Source organism: Dermochelys coriacea, chromosome 1 (assembly GCF_009764565.3).
Source record: "Dermochelys coriacea isolate rDerCor1 chromosome 1, rDerCor1.pri.v4, whole genome shotgun sequence".
In the NCBI taxonomy this organism is placed as follows: domain Eukaryota; kingdom Metazoa; phylum Chordata; order Testudines; family Dermochelyidae; genus Dermochelys; species Dermochelys coriacea.
The window spans coordinates 302,466,187-302,485,732 of NC_050068.2; the positions used below are offsets into that span (position 1 = coordinate 302,466,187).

General features: G+C 43.7%; 1 protein-coding gene across 10 annotated transcripts in view; it reads right to left on the minus strand.

Moving 5' to 3' along the window:
• Positions 1 to 19,546, minus strand: part of IMMP2L (inner mitochondrial membrane peptidase subunit 2) — an 832,928-nt gene that overhangs the window by 800,307 nt on the left and 13,075 nt on the right. The gene's annotated exons all lie outside the window — the stretch shown is intronic.

Here is a 19,546-nt window from a genome sequence, read left to right on the forward strand (position 1 = left end):
TCTGCATTGCGCAGTGGTGCAGAATTCCCCCAGGATTAATGCTGGAGAGAACTTTGGGTGAGATAAACTTCTTTAGACTGGAGGTTAACCTGTTAGTCAAGTTTAGTCTCTAAAAAGCATGTTATGATTTTGTTTTATATGTAAAAGGAGGTTACTTACCTGTAATTGGAAGTTTTTCCAAGATGTTTGGTACCTAGCTGTATTCCACTCGAGCACCATGCTCCTGAATCTGAAATTTTCTTGCAAGCAGCGTCTGTTGGTCCGCATGTGCACCACAGCTCTCCTTGTGCTCCAAACAGAGGGTAGAAAGGACAGTGTGGACTGATGACTTTCCAATTCCTACTCTTATTACAAATCCAGATAATCCAAAGAAAGAGGATGGAGTGCTGGTAGTGCAGTACAGATACAGATCACCCATCTCAAAGAACCTCCAGTTACAAGTAAATAACCTCCATTCCTTCTACAAGTGATGGTCTCCATGTGTATTCTACACATGGGAGATTAACAAGCAGTGGTCAAACAGGAGGTGGGTGCAATAATACAGAAGTGATAGCTGACTATAGTACTGCTGTTCCCACAGCTGTATCTGCAGTAGAAGACTTAACCAAAGCATAATGTCTCAAGGTGATCAAGGAGCACCAGGTAGCTGCCCTACATATCTCTAGTAGCAATAAGTCTCTCAGAGATGAAGCAGAGATTGTCTGTGCTCTGGTGGAATAATCACTCACCTCCTGCAGGGGAGAGATGTGAGCTGGTTGGTAGCAGAGGATAATACAGCCAGATATACATTTTGAAAGTCTCCGCACAGATATATCCTGACCTCTTGAGCTCTCTGTTACAGAAACTAACAGTTTAGGTGCCTAATAATTCTTGTTCTTCACAGATAAAAAGCCAATGCCCTTCAGATGCCCAGAGAATGACTCATCCTCTCTTCATCAGAGGTATGCAATTTAGGAAAAAATATTGGCAAGTGGATGGTTTGATTCATCATATTAAACTCAAACTACTTTACGGATAAACTTTGGGTGGTGCCATAGCAAGACCTTCTCTTTATGGAAGGTAGTATATGGCAGGTCCACTATGAGTACCACCAACTCACTGACTTTCCTGGCTGACGTTATGGCAATGAGAAAGGCCACTTTCATAAACAGATAGGCCATAGAGCATGTGGCTAGAGCTTTGAAGGGAGATTTAGTGAGAAACAAAACAATGAAAGCTCATGCCCCAATAGGACCTCAATTTACTAATGCTGGAAAGGTGCTACAAAGCCCCTTTAAAAATGTAGCTGTAGTAGGGTGAGTTGAGATCATGCAGTTACCCACTGGAGAATGAAAAGCACTAATTGCTACTAAGTGAACCTGAAGAGAACTAGAGAGAGACTCAAAGACTTAAGGTAAATAAATATTTCAGCACAGCAGGATTCTGAAGATGGGCTCAGCAATGCAAGTTAAGAGGAAACGCCTCCATCTTGCTGAATAACATCTCCTAATAGACTTTCCTCCTTTGAGATTGCACCATTCTGGAACATTACTCTATGTCCAATGCTTATCCAAATACCAGGCTTTGAGCTGCAGTTCCAGACTGGGATGCTCAAAAGTATCCTTGTTTTGTGTTAGAAGGTCTGGAAATGGGTAGATTTTTAATAAGTGGCCAAACTGAGAGTTTCAGCAGATCCATAAACCAGAACTGTCTCGGCCAGTTGGGAGCAATAAGGATGATTCGAGTTCTGTCCTGACAGATTTTCTGTAGGACCTGTGATATTAACAGAATGGGAGAAATAGTAGCAGCAGGGCATCTCACATCAAGCCCTTGCCAGAGCAACTAAGAGTATATGTTAGTTGTATATGGAGAGCAACTAAGAGTATATGTGAGCCAACCTATAACTTTCACAGTGGAAGTAAAACAGTACAGAATTTTAGGTTCAGACTTGTGAATCAAGGTGAAAATGAATATGGAGTTTTAGGAACAGGTGCTATAAGAGAACTCAAGGATGGATAAAAATCAATTTAAATAAAAAAATAGGTTTTTCCTCAAAAAGCATTTTATCAAAAAAATCTGATTTAAATAAAAAAAATCCTATCTAAAGATAGTTTTAATTAAGATACATCTTTGAGCTATAATGTCTCATCATGGAATAGGAATTATAAATTCTGATTCTATAGTATGAGACAATATATTCATGTAATGTTTAAGAAAAGTTTTGTAAATGAATTCCAAGAGTTCATGGATTAGGGACCCAATCTTATGGGGTTCCAGGGGCTTCTGTATAGATTTAGGTTAATCTACCCAATGGGACTCAGTGCTCAGTCTAGAAGATATCATCAGAGATGCTTAGTTTTGCAGTTCTCAAACTGTGGATTTGTCTCTCCAGAGATAACATGCTTGTTAACAGCAAAAATGTTTTACAATAAAATAAATATATAGAGGTGAGAAATAACAGACCTCAACCCTATTGTCCCTCTGCAAATTTGTGTACACAGAGTCAATCCCTTACCTCTCTCTAAAAGTGCAGTTTCAAAACATTCAATGAACAGAAGATTGTTGGGGGCAGAATACATCAGGACAAGGAGAAGTCTGGAGATAAATGTTAGAAGGGAGGGACAAGCAGTAGAAACAAAAGTGAAACTGTCTGAGCAGCATATTCCAGAAGTCTTGAGGTCTTTCTGAGTGTAGCCTTCATTGATTTGAGATCTACACACCATTCTCTCACTAGGAGGGAAAACCTATAATGGCAGCATGCCATAAAAGAGACCCAGTTTGGGAATATTTTAATGAAGTTCCTCTACCTGTGGGTAAGAGAGGCATGCATGCAAAATGCAAACAATGCAACCAAGAAATGCAAGGCCTGCTTGCCTATACAAAACAACATCATGAGAAGCATTCCTTCTCAGGAGAAAGCTGTGTTGAATATGATGAAAGGAACATGTCTCAACATGCAGGATCTTCAGATTGATAAACTTTTTTATTTCCTATTCCTAAGGACTGCCTGTCTTCCTTATGGATTATTCTTGAATTCTCAAGTTTGAGCAAAAAATATAGTTGTTACTCTATGGTACTATCATTTTAGATGCAGTTGTGATAAAAAATAAATAGCTGAAATAGCCAGATCTTTCTTTTATGATTTCACCTTTAAATAGTGTCAGTGAATGCAATGAGTACTACTAAATAAGCGGTATGGTAATAATAATTAAATAACTGCATTGAATTATTTTGTTTAGGAGAATCCATCCTCAACATACAGGATTCTGAACACTATCCATCTTCAAGATAACCATCATTTTCTATAGTTTCAGAGTTATCTGCCAATGACCGACCTACTGACCGCTATTCCTACCTACATGCCTCTAGCTTTCATCCAGATCATACCACACGATCCATTGTCTACAGCCAAGCTCTACGATATAACCGCATTTGCTCCAACCCCTCAGACAGAGACAAACACCTACAATATCCACCTGCTGAAGTGAAGAAACAGACAGACAGAGCCAGAAGAGTACCCAGAAGTCACCTACTACAGGACAGGCTCAACAAAGAAAATAACAGAACGCCACTAGCCATCACCTTCAGCCCCCAACTAAAACCTCTCCAACGCATCCTAAAGGATCTACAACCTATAGAATCATAGAATCATAGAATATCAGGGTTGGAAGGGACCCCAGAAGGTCATCTAGTCCAACCCCCTGCTCAAAGCAGGACCAAGTCCCAGTTAAATCATCCCAGCTAGGGCTTTGTCAAGCCTGACCTTAAAAACCTCTAAGGAAGGAGATTCTACCACCTCCCTAGGTAACGCATTCCAGTGTTTCACCACCCTCTTAGTGAAAAAGTTTTTCCTAATATCCAATCTAAACCTCCCCCATTGCAACTTGAGACCATTACTCCTCGTTCTGTCATCTGCTACCATTGAGAACAGTCTAGAGCCATCCTCTTTGAAACCCCCTTTCAGGTAGTTGAAAGCAGCTATCAAATCCCCCCTCATTCTTCTCTTCTGCAGACTAAACAATAAAAATAAAAAAAAATAAAACCACCCCAATGAGAGTCTTTTTGCACTGATTCTTTTGCGCTGATGTGCCAGTGAAGACTCTTGATTTTACAGGTCTAATTGCTCTCTGGAGATGTCCCACAATGCAGAGCAGGAGTGGCTACTCTTTAAAAATCAGCAGTCCTGCCTGCACTTATGCGCCCCTCCTCTTTAGCTCCTTTCTGACAGCCGGTGCTGTCACTGCTCCAGGACACAAAACAAATAATTATTGTGGAATGCTCTGGCTGCCTCATGCAATACAAACAGAGGTAGGCAGACAGAATGTGCTGTGCAGAGCCCGGGAGGGAGGCGGGGACTGAGACCGGGGTCTCCCCCTCCCTCAGGACTGGTTGCTTCCGGCGGCCATCACACACACACATCCACCCCTGCCACAATAATGATTTGCTTTGTATCCCGGAGCAGTACATAATGGGATAGCTACCACAGTGCACTCCTCTCATCTGCTATGCAAGTGCTGCATATGTAAACACGCTCTGCCTGTGAACACAAACCAGCACTTTTCTGTCACCAAAAACCTGTCAGCAAAAAAACTCTGCAAGTGTAGACATAGCCTTAGAGTCTCTAGGAACACAAGGACCAAGGGTAGTGATGACCACATATATTCACAAGTAGAAGGTTTAGTCTCCTTTACAAGTTTATTAAAGTTACAATTAAAGTTATGAATATCCAAGCACATAGAAATTCTATACAGACCTACGCACAAGTTACAAATATAAATATACTCACATCCTTAACAGTAGTGTTAGGGTCTGATGGGTCTCTCATGGTTTGATCATCAGTAGACGGATGGTTCCTGATGGAGTTTCCTATAGGGAGCTCAATTTTCCCATTCTGGGTACTCTCTTTTATAATGTAATTCTGACTATACCTGATTAGCATTTCTGCACTTGATGCACTCTGCAGTTAGGATATGTGTTAGAAAAACGTGATTACCGGGTAACTTGTAATTACTTTTACTGTTAATTTTTCCACAGTATCACCCATTGGTACATCTCTTCCCGTAATCTTAAGGCATCGGGTTATTCTTTGGTCACTTACTTATGTCAAACATTTCTTAGCTCCAAGGCTTAGTATTGCTAAGCTAAAATCTTTCTGCCTGTAGGCCTTGCATTTCATCCCCACTTACCTAGAAAGAATAATCATGTATTAGATATCTAACTAATGATCAATTTTATACTTCTATAATCCTACAATTTAACTCTGTGTAACATACAATTATATATGACATTACGTTAATTATAATCATACAATAAATGAACAATAAACTAAAATAATTGGTTACAACCTTATCTCCACAAACCAGTTAAATGTCTGGTTTTTGGTCAGTTTATCAGAAGAAAAATAATTTTGGGTGCGTCAATGTCACTGTGGAAGCATCCACATCTATGTGATTTGCAAGGAAAATAGGGAAAGATTTCAAAATACAAAAGTACAAACAGAAAAGAAAGTGAGCTTGGTTTTGCTACATACTGTGAAATATAAAATCAAGTGGAAAACAGAAGTTTTCTGTTTTAAGTATGACTGGTCCAACTTGCAAAACTAGTTAATTGCTATTCTAGTAGGTGTAATGAATGAGATAAAGCTCATTGTTAACCACTTACCTTAAAAGAAAAATTGTGTGGCCTCTTTACATCCTTGTGCCTTTTTTATCATCTTTCATACGTGCTTTAAGGCCACAAGGGACAACTATGATCATGTAGTCTGACCACAGACATGTTCAATATTTTGCACTGTGCAGGTCAGTGGTGGGCAACCTGTGGCCTGTCATGGTAATCTGCTGGTGGGCTGCCAGACAGTTTGTTTACATTTGCCCAGCCACCCACAGCTCCTATTGGCCGGGAACGACAAACCGTGGCCGCTGGAAGCTGCGGGTGGCCAGGCAAATGTAAACAAACTGTCTGGCGGCCCACCAGGGGATTACCCTGACGGGCCACGTGACACCCCCGGGCCACAGGTTGCCCACCATTGGTGTAAGTGCATGCATACAGATTTAACAATATTGTCTCCTTTATGAGAAGGTGCATATCTGAGGCACACAAAACCTATATATATAGGCGGGCCGAGGAACTACTGGCCGCGGCTTCCAGTGGTTCACATTGGCCTTGAGCAGTGAACCGCGACCACTGGGAGCCGCGATCAGCCAAACCTGTGGACTCAGCAGGTAAACAAACCGTCCCGGCCCGCCAGGGGCTTTCCCTGCACAAGTGGCGGAACAAGTTTGGGAACCACTGCTCTACAGAGATCCCCTTGAGAGGGGAAGCAAGACTTGGTCCATTCAGGAGCCCGAACTGTGCCTACTGAGCTCTATGGAGCAACAAAGACTGTGGGGTATTTCCCCTTTCCATCTCCGATACTGGCCTGTGACGAAAGTAACTCAATAGGCTGTGACTCTTGCCACTACACTGTGAAAGGAAGGTCACATTGGGACCTTAGTGAGTTTCTGAGGCCCCTGGATCTACCAGGAAACGAGGGACCCACAATTAAAGGTTCGGAACTTTGTCACTATATATTAGTTCTACGTAAGTTTTCATATGGGAGTGTTTTCTAGTTCCAAAAGGAGGCCTATTAATCTTTTTCTGCTATAGTTTTTCCCCTACTATTCTTCTACCATACCAATTTATCTAATGGCAAGTGTGCAGGGCATGATGCTGATACAGAATAATTCAAGAACACTGCTCTGTATTAATGTATGAGTACTGTGTGTGACTGGCTTATGGGAATGTTTACTGAATAATACGGTGTTATTTTACTGCATGCGTTAGTTTAGTTTAATAACAGGGCTATTAGGAAACAAGCAGGAACACAACACTATGGGTTCAGATAAAACACCTCCTAGTAAATGGGTCAGAAGATTAAGAAACAATACCTGGGCTTCCAGCTGTGAAGATGCAACTTTTTTGGTTCCAGCCAAAGTTATACAGCTGTTTTGCCAATGCTGGGAGTGGACAGATCAAAAGGACTTGATACTGTCAAAAAGTAAGTTGATGGGGAAAAAGGACAAGAGCAGCTGTCAATGAGCTACTCACAAGGGGCAGACTAACACATGCAGGCCCTCCGGAGTGGGTCTGAAGCAGCTGGGCCTTCCTAAGCTTTCAGGGGATGGTAAACCTTAGGTAAAATTGTCATTAGCATACACTGTTTAGTTGTTTTAAAATCGTTTTTATCTAATGCTTTTCTGTGTTCTTACTGCTAAGACTGAACAACACTTTTTTTTTTTTTTTTTTTTTTTTTAAAGAAAGCTGCCTGGTCACTATATTAACTCCTGGTCACAGCTCCCAGAGGGAGGTCTGGTGCTGCTGGAAAATCACAGATGGTACCGAGGGCACTGTAGCATGAGACCAAGTCTCTTTTAGATGGAATCCCATGATTCTCCCAAAGACAGATTAAGGCAATAGGCCTAACACCTGACAAGGGGTGCATTCAGAGGCACCAGAGAGGGGTTCAAGGTACAGCTAGCCCTGAAATTGTTTCAGCAGAATTCTTAAAGTCCATCTATGGAACATTATAAACATTCACTGGTGCAGCAAACAGAAGTCACCAGCCACCTTAAGGACTCAACATGGCCTAATTCAGGGGTCGCAATCTTTTAGAAGCTGTGTGCCAAGTCTTCATTTATTCACTTTAATTTAAGGTTTCGCATGCCAATACTACATTTTAACGTTTTTTAGAAGGTCTCTCTCTATAAGTCTATATATAAATTAAACTATTGTTGTACGTAAACAAGGTTTTCAAAATGTTTACGAAGCTTCATGTAAAATTAAATTAAAATGTTGATCTTACACCGCCGGCCCGCTCAGCCTGCTACCAGCCTGGGGTTCCGTTCACCTAGTCCGGCAGCAGGCTGAGCAGAGCCTGCGGCCGGGACCCCGGCTGGCAAGGGGCCGGCAGTCAGAACCCCAGACCGGCAGCGGGCTGAGCGGGGCCGCCGGCCGGGACTCCAAACCGGCAGCGGGCTGAGCAGCTCAGCCCACTACCGGTCTGGGGTTCCGTCCGCCAGCTCCTGTCAGCCAGGGTCCCAGCTGCCAGCCCCGCTCAGTCCGCTGCCAATCTGGGATCCCGCCCCATCCACACAGAGTAGGTACCTACTTTCTCCCTGGTTCTGGCCCATTCTCTTCCTCTCTCTGCACTGAGATGAGAGTGGGGGTGAAGGAGCAGGTTGGGATGCAGGGTCTGGCCAAGAGCTAGAATGGGGGAGGGGCTTAGGTTAGGGCAGGAGGTTTGGGTGTAGAGCACTTACCTGGGCAGCTCCCATTTGGTGCGAGGGATGCAGGTGGGAATGTCGGGGTGTGTGTGCAGGAGCTCCCGTTTGTTGCTCAAGGTGGGGGTGGGGATGTGGAAGTGCAAGAGTCAGGGCACGGGGTGAGGGGTGCTGGGTATGTGGGGGGGCCGGAGTCAGGGCTGGGGTGTGTGGGGGTCAGGGCAGAGGGCTGGGTGTGTGCGCGCGCGCGCAGGAGCTCCCGTTTGGTGCTCAGGGTGGGGATAAGGGGGGTGCAGGAGTCAGGGCAGGGGGCTCTGAGCGTGTGAGGAGGGTGCAGGAGACAGGCAGGGGGCTGGGTATATGTGGGGGGGTGCCAGAGTCAGGGCTGATGTTGTGGGGGGGTGCGGGGATCAGGGCACAGAGCTAGGGTGTGGGGGGTTGCAGGGGTGAGGGCAGAGTGTGGGCTGGGGTCTTGGGGGTGCTCCCAGCCCCCTGCCCTGAGTGGCTCACGGGAGGGGGCTGGAGGGGATATGCCAATTCCACCCCCTTCCCCAACGTCCCCAAAGCAGAGCACGTGAGAGCGCTGCGACTCTATTTTTCCCTCTCCCCTCCGTAGCAAGGGCCGTCAGCTGATCGGCCGCAGGGAGGGAGAGGAGAAGGGACAGGAACCCAGCACGCTGGGGGAAGAGCCGGGAAGGGGGAAGCTTACCTGCCCTGCAAGGAGAGAGCGGTGGGCAGGGGCGGAAGAGAGTGGGCCGGGCCGGGCAGGATTTTTAATTGCATGCTGCTGTCCCCAGCAGACAGCAGATTGCAATTAAAAATTGGCTCGCGTGCCTTGCGTGCCATAGGTTGTCGACCCATGGTCTAATCTCACAAAGACAAAACTTTTACTTTTAATGGGTCTACAACATTATGCTATAGCTATATCATTTTACCAACCAGCCTCACTCAGTACACATGATGGACAGTACTCAATGAATGAGGCAGCTACTCACTATTAGCCTTAACAGACAGTTATTCTCAGTGGACCAACTACTACAGGAAAAGTTCTGATTTGCAGATAGATTTGACAGATTCTGATACACAGGTCTTGAACTCAGCTCCACAAAGTTCAAGGGAGCAGCCATGTTCCAACCCTCACCTAGCAGCCTGCTGGCAATAGCTTACCTGGGACCCATGAAGCTCAACCCCAGTGTGATGCTCTCCCTGGAGGTCCAATTGGAATGCCAGAGCAGCTGATTGGGCCACTGGCCCTGCTTAAACGAGCAGCAGAAACAGGAAGCTATCCAAAGAACTGGGCTCCACCCTGCTCTTTGACTGTGTGTGCCTTGGGCTTCCTGCTCCTGCTTCTGCTTCACGAGCTTGATTTCTTGGCATCCTGACCCGACTTGACTCCTGGCATTTGACTTGCAGTTTCCAACCTCCAGTTGGTCTCCTGCCTCTGACCCCCCATATCCTGACCCAGCCTGATTCTGATTCCTGCCTTGTGGCTCCGACTTCCCAATATCCTGACCCAGCCAATTCTTGACTCCTGTCTCATGACTGCAGACTTTGGCTCTAACCAGTAGGTCTCGCTGCCCACAAATTGGCTGCAGCAGTGTGCCTAAGTTGATGAGACTTAGGAGTTCCCTATAAGGATATGTCTACACCGCAATTCAAATCCCACACCAGCTGACTCTGGCTTGTGGGACTCAGGTTAAGGGGCTATTGAATTGCCTTATAGCTGTTCAGACTTCGGCTGGAGCCTGGGCTCTAAGACCCTTTGAGGTGGGAGGGTCCCAGAGCTGAGGCTGCAGTCTCAGGCCCAACATCAACACCACATAAACAGCCCCATAAACAGCGAAAACCATAAACAGCCCTGTAATGATGCATGACTCACCCCTGGGGTGCCTCCTGCTGGCTGTCTGGGAATTAGCTAGTTTTCTACCTCCAGAGCACCCTCTGCAGGCCAATGTCGTTGCCACTGCTGGCCCCCGTGTCCCTTCCGGACCCCGGTGCCACTTTGTCTGGGGGTTCTGCCCCAGCAATATCCCCTCAGTCTCTGGGTCTCCCCTCCCCAGGGAACCGCCAACCGCCTAATCCCACTTTGCCCCAGTGCCTACTGCCACTCATCATTTAACCCCCACTCACTGGGGCCGACTGCAGCCTCTGATGGCCACTCAACTTTGGCAAGGGGGGGTGGGTAGGATCTGCTGCCTCTGCCTAGCCCAGGGCTACCCCAGAACCTGGTTTAGCTTCCACACAAGGCCCTGCAGCCTGGGGGGTTGTCAGGCTGGAGCTCCCCAGCCCCTCTTGCCTTTCCCCCAGGTCCCTGCTCAGTTCCCAGGCAGTCAGGTCCTTCCCCCTCAAAAGCTAGAGAGAGTGTCTTAAGCTTCGCTCACTGGCCTTTTATAGGGCCAGCTCCAATCTAATTGGGGCATGGCCCCAGCTGCGGCTGCCTTTCCAAACAGCCTTCACTTCTCGCTCCTTAGGGGAAGCCCTTTCCCAGGCTGGTTTTAACCCTTTCTGGTCTGCAGCAGGTGACTACCGCACTACAAGCCCCTTAACCAGAGTGAGTTGCCATAGGCCAGCTGCAGATGTCCAATTGCAGTGTAGACATATCCATAGAGAACTGAGCTCTAAGCCTACTTCTTTTAGAAAGGATCTTGTGTAACCACTCAGTTATGCCTTCTGTAAAAAAAAAAAAAAAAAAAAAAAAAAAAAAAAATGAAGCTGATACTTGCCTTCTTCCTAAAGGAAGAGCATGAAGCCCTGCTCAATAATAAGGGCTATAATAGTTCTGTGCACTTTAACACCAGTCAGCAGAAGAGGCTAATCTAAAACTCATGGGGTGAAATCTTGGTCCTATTACCAAAACTCCCACTGACTACACTCATAATTTGACTCTCAGACAGTGCACTTTCTCCTGGGCCATTTTGATAAGAAGATGAGCAGAGACCACAGCAGCCAATCAGCCACCATTTTGTCTCTGTCCCAACTAGAGGCTCTGTTTGGCTGCTTCAGAACAATGCAGAAGGCTCAGTGAACCATGATGGTATGCTCCATGCAACTGAAATGTTCACAAATTAAGGCACAAGCCTTTGTATGTTCTACTGTACACTTGCAAATAGTGATCTTCATAGTTTGTAACAACCAAATTTGGACATAGACTTTCCTGAGAACAAATTTAGGCAAATCCAAAACAAAAGCCAAATAGTGAATACTTCCCATTTACCTTTGATTAAATAAAAATATGTAAATATTCATGAAGCATCAATAATCCTTGTTAAAAAGAAAACGATAGACTGCCATCTCAAAACATGAAAATCTCCGAATCTGACTTTTCCAGCACATTTTGCAACAAGGAGCAAATCTTTGCATAACATGAGAGGAATGGGAAGTTTCTGAATTCTCTTGGGTTTATGGACAATTAATATTTCAGAACATTAAACAGCCTCTTTTTAATGCTTTTTAGTGCAAGTGGCCTACAGGGATCAATGTTTATGATAATTTAATAACTTAGTAAATGTTGTTACATTCATTTTAAAAATTGTACCAAAGGAAGAAAACAATGAATGATGCTTAAGTTAGATGATCATAGACTATCAGAGTTGGAAGGGACCTCAGGACGTCATCTACTCTAATCCCCTACTCAAAGGAGGACCAATCCCCAAACTAAATCATCCCAGCTAAAGCTTTGTCAAGCCTGACCTTAAAAACCTCTAAGGAAGGAGATTCCACCACCTCCCGAGGTAACACATTCAGTGCTTCACCACCCTCCTAAAAAAGTTTTTCCTAATATCCAAGCTAAACCTCCCCCTCTGCAACTTGAGAACATTACTCCTCGTTCTGTCATCTGCTTCCACTGAGAACAGTCTAGATCCATCCTCTTTGGAACCCCCTTTCAGGTAGTTGAAAGCAGTTATCAAATCCCCCCTCTCATTCTTCTCTTCTGCAGACTAAACAATCCCAGTTCCCTCAGCCTCTCCTCATAAGTCACGTGTTCCAGTCCCCTAATCATTTTTGTTGCCCTCCGCTGGACGCTTTCCAATTTGTCCACATCCTTCTTGTAATGTGGTGCCCAAAACTTGACACAGTACTCCAGATGAGGCCTCACCAACATTGAATAGAGGGGAACGATCACGTCCATCGATCTGCTGGCAATACCCCTACTTATACAGCCCAAAATGCCATTGGCCTTCTTGGTGACAAGGGCACTCTGTTGACTCATATCCAGCTTCTCGTCCACTGTAACCCCTAGGTCCTTTTCTGCAGAACTGCTGCCAAGCCTTTCGGTCCCGAGTCTGTAGCGGTGCATGGGATTCTTCCGTCCTAAGTGCAGGACTCTGCACTTGTCTTTGTTGAACCTCATCAGATTTCTTTTGGCACAATCCTCTAATTTGTCTAGGTCCCTCTATATCCTATCCCTACCCTCCAGCATATCTACCACTCCTCCCAGTTTAGTGTCATCTGCAAACTTGCTGAGGGTGCAATCCATGCCATACTCTATCATTAATGAAGATATTGAACAAAACCGGCCCCAGGACTGACCCTTGGGGAACTCCACTCGATACTGACTGCCAACTAGACATGGAACCATTGATCACTACCCATTGAGCCTGACGATCTAGGCCGCTTTCTATCCACCTTACAGTCCATTCATTCAGTCCATACTTCTTTAACAGGGTATGGCAAGTTAGATGGCACTTTCCATTTTCAGAGCATTTACAAAAATTAACTAGTCCTCCCAGAACCTCTGAAATGAAGGAGTTTGGGTTTTTTTAATTTTTTATCAACATTTTACAATGGGATAAACTTGAGGAATGTACAAGACCAAAGACACAATCAGAATAAAGTTACTAAAACATATTTTTCATGCACCTCACAACAAGATATCAAGGTACAAATTATTACTGTACATTATTTGCTAATGATGCCAAATTGACTGTCATAGTATGGAACTCAGTGTTTCTACCGATTAGTTTCTTAAGTCATACGATTGTATCAGATTTTGATTTTTTTTTAAATATTTCCTTTACTGTGACTTATTAATTTTATCCTTGAACATTAGCGGGCACTATGAGATTGCAATAGCAATCGCAGTGCATTCTGCATAGCAGTATTTGCTGCCATATTGATTTGAAACTGACTTTCATGGCAAGATGCATGCTTTGCCAGTTGCCATATCCATTTCTTGACACTGAAGGATAAATGTACCTTGCTCAAGCCTAATAATTAGTAATAAATATTCTTTGGGAAATGTATGATACTAACTTTGCAGAAAAACACATAAGAGAATTGAAGTGTCCAGAAGTTATGTTTCTGACATTAGAAGGAAGGCAAGAGCAAAGAGCCGTTGTTATTTTTCATTTGTAAATTGTAAATATGTTAGATGGATGGCAAGCACTACTTTCACAAAGCAAAGGATACATTATCCTACTTCATAACATGGGAGATGCCATATTCTCCTTCATATTGAAGAATCAGAACAACAGATCCATGAGATGCCAGTTAGAAGTATTTGATCTCTTTGGTTTAGATGGCAGAATATTGTGCATTTTTTTGTGGAAATATATATAACTGTTAGAACCACACAATTTTCCAAATATTTTAGATCCTCTAACGTGTATGCCTATCTATTCAAATTGACTATATTTTCCTCCACTGATGGCACAATAAACAAATTGAAAAACAAAGATAAACATATCTGCACATCCAAGAATATTTACTCTGCAATGATTGAAATGAAGCTGTTTGATAACTAATTAACGGGAAGGTTTCATTGTTCAATTTATCTAATCATTATAATTCCTAGTATGTATCCCATGGAAATATATATATTATCAATTAATTTAGTTCTTGTAGCGTTTAGAAAATTGACTTTCAAATTTTGATAAATTTATCCTCAATACAAAGGAAGCAATTGCTTAGAAACTAAAGACTCATCAGTTCCTGCCAAGTTTTCAAAACTTGGGGGAGGGGTAGAATCCAAACAGCCTCTAAAAACAACATCAGTTAGTAGGGAAATATAGTTTTCAGACATTAATTTGAACTGTCACTATGCTTAATAGGTCCTGAATGATCTCATAATGCAATGATGTCCAATTGACATATTGAATTATCCTTTTAAGATGAAAACCCACTGCTGAACCAAAGGCAAATTAGGAGATATAGGTATTTCAGAAACCATTTGAAACCTCTTGCACATGAATTCCAGGGTCCTCACCAAACATCCCAAATAAAAATTCCAATTATGCTCAGAACAAAGGAATATTCTGTAGCTAGTTATAGTTTTAACATTAAAAGACAATTTGAATATGAAGAGTTTATTTTTTTCATTAGTGTTCATATACTGCACAATGCTTAACAGAGCTGGATATTTCTCACTTCTGTATATACTATGTATACAGTATACAATTATTTCTCCAACAAAATATTGTAAATTTCTTTAAATACCCACATAAAATTATGCAAAATGATTGAACATTTAAAAATTGAGTAAAATAACTTAAAAGACTGAAAATCTGATTGTAGTAGTTACGTTGTTTAGTTTTAAAGAATTACAGATGTTCGATGCAGGCTGGAGCAGCGAAGATAATTCCAAAGCCGCTCATATCGATCATTCTGCTAATTTATTCTGAAAAATCCCTGTGAGGTTTCTTCTTGTCTTATTTTGAAAGCCTCTTTTATTCAAAGTCTAATTTAGAGGTCTCAAACTCAATTTACTTTAGGGCCAGTGCCAGTCCTCAAATCCTCCCAGCGGGCCAATAATGTCACTAAAAATGGTGTTCAGAAAAGAAAAAGTTTATATTGTACTTTTTATTTGGAATTTCTTAGAAATACTAAAACCGTCATACAACTTTATACAATTATTAGCCTGCCAGAGAGAGTTTTTAGTGTTTGCCAGACACCTGACAACGCTTCAGTTCTGACACTTTGTTGATGTTTGGCCTTAGTGACTGAACAGTTAAAACCTTCAGGATTGCTGCAAGGTGTGCATCAGATAGTTGTGTTTAATATTTTGATTTGTTTATATTCATTGTGGAAAAAAGTTTCTCACAAAATGTAAGTATTGGCAAACAAGGATATGATTTTTCTGAAGGTTTTGCACAGATTTGGGAAAGATGGTGGTAGCTGTCTGAAGAACTTGGTGACATCCTTGGTTTCTCTGAATTTAATCTTTAAAGATCTATTGCACTGCATATCAATTAGTTCCATTTGTAAAATCACATGGTGCTGTTTCCACATCAACCGAAAATGGATTAGCAAACATATCGAAGCTTTCTTTGTGCTTTCTGACATCTGCAAACTGCTGATCAAATTCTTGTAAAAGCAGGTCAAGCTTAGTAGTGTATTCAGAACCACTGAACTGTATTTCAGAGCTGAGCTCTTCCACAAGTGACTTGCGTACTGGAAATGAGTGAGATTCCCCCGAGAAATCTGATTTTTCCACAATTTTAGTTTAGTTGTGAATGCTCTCACATCATCATACACTGTTGTCCCCAGCTGGCCTAGACCTTGCAGCTTCAGGTTTAGCATATTCATCTCTTGTTACGTCAACAAGGAAAGCAAGATTTGTCATCCATTTGTGATCTTCAAATTGTGGTACAGGCATTTTAATTTCTTCCATGAATCTTTTCACCTCTGTTTTCAATTCAAAGAATCTCTTTAAAGTAGAACCCCTGCTTAGCCAGCACACCTCAGTGAAGCAGAGCAAGTCAATGCATTTAGATTCAATCTCTTCCAAGAAAGCACAAAACTGTCTGTGCTGCAAGCCCCTTGAGCAAATGTAATTCACACATTTCACAAAAACTGACATGACATTGTCAAACTTCAAAGATTTACTGCACACTGCTTGTTGGTGAAGGATGCAGTGTAATGATATTTGTTGCTTATCATTTTGCTCAGCCATCTTTCTTTGTACTAATGCCACCAATCCGTCTTTTTGACCAATGATTGCTGGGGCCCCGTCAGGGGTCAAGCCTGCTAACAAGTGCCATGGCAGAGCATATTGCTCCAGTGCTTCTCTGAGGAAGTGAAAAATTTTACTGGCCATTGTTCTACCACACATTGTTTACAAACTGAGCAATTCTTCAGTTACTGTAACATTTTCATCAACGCCTCTCACAAATATGGCAAACTGCGCACGGTCAACAAAATCGGTACTCATTAATTGAGATTGAATATGCATGGAAAGCTGTGCTTTTCTCGAGGAGCTGCCCATCAGTATCTTTAGAGAGCTCAAGAATACACTCTGCTACTTGTATTTGGAGATAGGAGAGATGTTTTTAGCAATATCAGCCTTTTGGGACATACAATCTCACCGACTTTAATAAAGAACTGTTTAATAAATCCACCATCAGTAAATGGCTTCCCACACTTAGCAATCATTTCACTCATGACCTAACTTGCCAAAACTGCTGGACTCTCTTTTCTTGCCTTCTGAAAAAGCTGCTGCTGCTTCGCTAATTCTTTTTTCAATTGTAAGACCATCTTCTCTCTCTTCTCCCTGATATTTATCATATTGCTGTGCATATTTCGTTGTGTAATGTCGTTTGATACTGTAGTCTTTTAAAACAGCAAGTTTGTCTTTGCAGATCAGGCATGAGGCAGTCTGTACTCAATGACAAAATCAACAGTCCACTTATCTTGGAATTGGACGTGTTCGTCATCAATTTTCCTATTTTTAGGTTGAGACATCTCTCTGTAAGGCTGTTTACAAGCAACGTGTGTGTGTGTGTGTGTGTGTGTGTGTGTGAGAGAGAGAGAGAGAGAGAGAGAGAGACACACACACAACCCCCCTATTCCTGGGACAGCTGGGGAACTGAGGCCTTGCCCAAGGTCACACAAGACATCACCGGCAAAGGCAATGCCAAGAATAGAAACCTGGTCTCTCAGTGACCACCAAGCACCTTTACCAAGACCATCCTACCATGAGGCAGTTCATGCTCCACTTTCAGACACTCCATGCTCTGCTGACAGAAGGACCTTGCTGGGCTGAGCCTCCTTGGGCACAAAAGCGGCAGAGGAGGCGGCACAGTCATGGTCTGCCCACTGGTCAGATGCAGGGGGTGAGTAGCATGGCTATTATCCCAATGAGATGGGGCAATGAGTGGTTCTAACGCTCCCTGTGTGTTTGGGATTATGTTCCCAACTGGTTCAGTGCCTTCTGGTGCTCCTGGTAAGATGGCCCTCTCCTACATAACCGACCAACATTATATGGGACACTGGGTAAAAAAGTAAATAAAGGGTCCCATTTCATTACACAGACCTGCAGCACCAACAGCTAGAAAGAACCTAATTCCTTTCTTCTCATCTTCATAGAATCATAGAATCATAGAATATCAGGGTTGGAAGGGACCCCAGAAGGTCATCTAGTCCAACCCCCTGCTCAAAGCAGGACCAAGTCCCAGTTAAATCATCCCAGCCAGGGCTTTGTCAAGCCTGACCTTAAAAACCTCTAAGGAAGGAGATTCTACCACCTCCCTAGGTAACGCATTCCAGTGTTTCACCACCCTCTTAGTGAAAAAGTTTTTCCTAATATCCAATCTAAACCTCCCCCATTGCAACTTGAGACCATTACTCCTCGTTCTGTCATCTGCTACCATTGAGAACAGTCTAGAGCCATCCTCTTTGAAACCCCCTTTCAGGTAGTTGAAAGCAGCTATCAAATCCCCCCTCATTCTTCTCTTCTGCAGACTAAACAATCCCAGCTCCCTCAGCCTCTCCTCATAAGTCATGTGCTCTAGACCCCTAATCATTTTTGTTGCCCTTCGTTGTACTCTTTCCAATTTATCCACATCCTTCCTGTAGTGTGGGGCCCAAAACTGGACACAGTACTCCAGATGAGGCCTCACCAGTGTCGAATAGAGGGGAACGATCACGTCCCTCGATCTGCTCGCTATGCCCCTACTTATACAACCCAAAATGCCATTGGCCTTCTTGGCAACAAGGGCACACTGCTGACTCATATCCAGCTTCTCGTCCACTGTCACCCCTAGGTCCTTTTCCGCAGAACTGCTGCCGAGCCATTCGGTCCCTAGTCTGTAGCGGTGCATTGGATTCTTCCATCCTAAGTGCAGGACCCTGCACTTATCCTTATTGAACCTCATTAGATTTCTTTTGGCCCAATCCTCCAATTTGTCTAGGTCCTTCTGTATCCTATCCCTCCCCTCCAGCGTATCTACCACTCCTCCCAGTTTAGTATCATCCGCAAATTTGCTGAGAGTGCAATCCACACCATCCTCCAGATCATTTATGAAGATATTGAACAAAACGGGCCCCAGGACCGACCCCTGGGGCACTCCACTTGACACCGGCTGCCAACTAGACATGGAGCCATTGATCACTACCCGTTGAGCCCGACAATCTAGCCAGCTTTCTACCCACCTTATAGTGCATTCATCCAGCCCATACTTCCTTAACTTGCTGACAAGAATGCTGTGGGAGACCGTGTCAAAAGCTTTGCTAAAGTCAAGAAACAATACATCCACTGCTTTCCCTTCATCCACAGAACCAGTAATCTCATCATAAAAGGCGATTAGATTAGTCAGGCATGACCTTCCCATGGTGAATCCATGCTGACTGTTCCTGATCACTTTCCTCTCCTCTAAGTGCTTCAGGATTGATTCTTTGAGGACCTGCTCCATGATTTTTCCAGGGACTGAGGTGAGGCTGACCGGCCTGTAGTTCCCAGGATCCTCCTTCTTCCCTTTTTTAAAGATGGGCACTACATTAGCCTTTTTCCAGTCATCCGGGACTTCCCCCGTTCGCCACGAGTTTTCAAAGATAATGGCCAAGGGCTCTGCAATCACAGCCGCCAATTCCTTCAGCACTCTCGGATGCAATTCGTCCGGCCCCAAGGACTTGTGCACGTCCAGCTTTTCTAAATAGTCCCTAACCACCTCTATCTCTACAGAGGGCTGGCCATCTCTTCCCCATTTTGTGTTGCCCAGCACAGCAGTCTGGGAGCTGACCTTGTTAGTGAAAACAGAGGCAAAAAAAGCATTGAGTACATTAGCTTTTTCCACATCCTCTGTCACTAGCTTGCCTCCCTCATTCAGTAAGGGGCCCACACTTTCCTTGGCTTTCTTCTTGTTGCCAACATACCTGAAGAAACCCTTCTTGTTACTCTTGACATCTCTTGCTAGCTGCAGCTCCAGGTGCGATTTGGCCCTCCTGATATCTTTCCTACATGCCCGAGCAATATTTTTATACTCTTCCCTGGTCATATGTCCAACCTTCCACTTTTTGTAAGCTTCTTTTTTATGTTTAAGATCCGCTAGGATTTCACCATTAAGCCAAGCTGGTCGCCTGCCATATTTACTATT